This window comes from Lontra canadensis, unplaced genomic scaffold (genome assembly GCF_010015895.1).
Source record: "Lontra canadensis isolate GAN:19392208 unplaced genomic scaffold, GSC_riverotter_1.0 scaffold28, whole genome shotgun sequence".
Lineage (NCBI taxonomy): Eukaryota > Metazoa > Chordata > Mammalia > Carnivora > Mustelidae > Lontra > Lontra canadensis.
In genome coordinates, this window is record NW_022631022.1 from 946,215 (window position 1) to 947,785 (window position 1,571).

The 1,571-nt window shown below is 34.1% G+C and overlaps 1 pseudogene; it reads left to right on the forward strand.

Annotated features, from left to right (window-relative positions):
* The first annotated feature begins 1,034 nt into the window (after positions 1-1,034).
* Positions 1,035-1,269, forward strand: LOC116872083 (annotated as a pseudogene).
* The last annotated feature ends 302 nt before the right edge of the window (positions 1,270-1,571 follow it).

Here is a 1,571-nt window from a genome sequence, read left to right on the forward strand (position 1 = left end):
AAAGAAAAAAGGCACTCTATGTCAGAGAATGAAAGATAACAACACCACAGGCTTTTGGTCACAAGCTGTGCAAACCAGAAAACAAGAAAAGAAACCTTGGAGATGCTGAAAGGAAACAAAGACACTCTGTCAATATAGAATTCTATAGTCAGAGAAAATATTCTTTAAAAATGAAAACAAACTAAAGATTTTTTCAGGCAACAAAAGCTGGTAGATTTCATTACTGGAAGAACCACACAACAAGAAAGATTAAAGGAAATTCTTCAGGAATTAAAAAAATGATACCAGCTATAAACTTGGATCTACTGAAAGAAGCAAAGAGCGTCAAAAATAGTATAAATACATCAGGAAATTTCCCCCCCTCATTTTGTAAGTTCTCTAAAAGATAATTGAGTAAAGGTATGATGACAATAATATAAAGGATAGAAGGCAGAAATGAATGTATAGTGTTGTAAGGGTCAAAAACTGCACATGCAAGGATATAATTTTACTTAAAGGAGAACTGTCATGAATTAAAGATATCTATTGAAAGATGTGGAAAAACCACTAAAAAAATAAAGAAGTTGTACCTAATTAGTCAATAGTGGAGATTGAATAGAATGAAAAGGAAACCTAATTAACCCAAAGGAAGGCAGGGAAAGAAGAAAAAAGGAGCAAATAACAGATGGGACAAATAGGACACAAGAAACAAGATGGAAGATTCAAACCAAGAGTTATATTAAATATAAATGGTCTAAGCACCCCAATTAAAAAATCGGATACTATTGGATAGAATGAAAAGGCAGATCCAACTATATGCTGTCTGCAAGAAACACACGTTAAACATAAAGGCACAGATAGTTTGCAAGTAAAAGGATGGAATAAAATACACTATGAAAAGAATAATGATAAGAAGACGTGTGTGACTGTATTATAATCAGAAAAAGTAGCTGAGTGACTTTGAACATTGGTCATCCTTGGTATAGGATTGCTTAGTGCCGGGCCTGGTAGATTTGATCTTTTCTTCTTCCATACTGGAGGACTCTGCCACAACCATGTTATGCCAGATCGTGGGTCAGGCCAAGAAGCATTCGAGTTTGATCCTCATCTTCCTATGTTATTGGAGCAGCCCTGTATGTCTTGTGCCTGGCATTGTTCAATCCTGATGTCAGTTGGGATAAGAAAGATAATACAGAACCCTGGAAAAAACTGGGTCTCAACGATCAATACAAGTTCTACCCAGTGAATGTAGATTACAGCAAACTGAAGAAAGAAGGTTCAGACTTCTAAGTGAAATGTTTCACTATAATGCTGCTTAGAATGTAGTTCTCCTAGAAGCCATCTGCACAGTTTTCCACTTATCCAGGGAATATTTCCCCTCTAAATGCATGAAATCATGTTGATATATTGTGTTGGGATTTACACTGATTAATAAATATCTGAAACTTTAAAAAGAAAAGAAAAAGTGGTATTGGGAGAAGAAATATGATCAGAGATAAAAATGAATATTTAATTAGAATAAAACATAATTCATCAAAAGATACAAAATCCTAAATGTGTATGTTTTTACTAAGATAATTTCTGAGTGTATG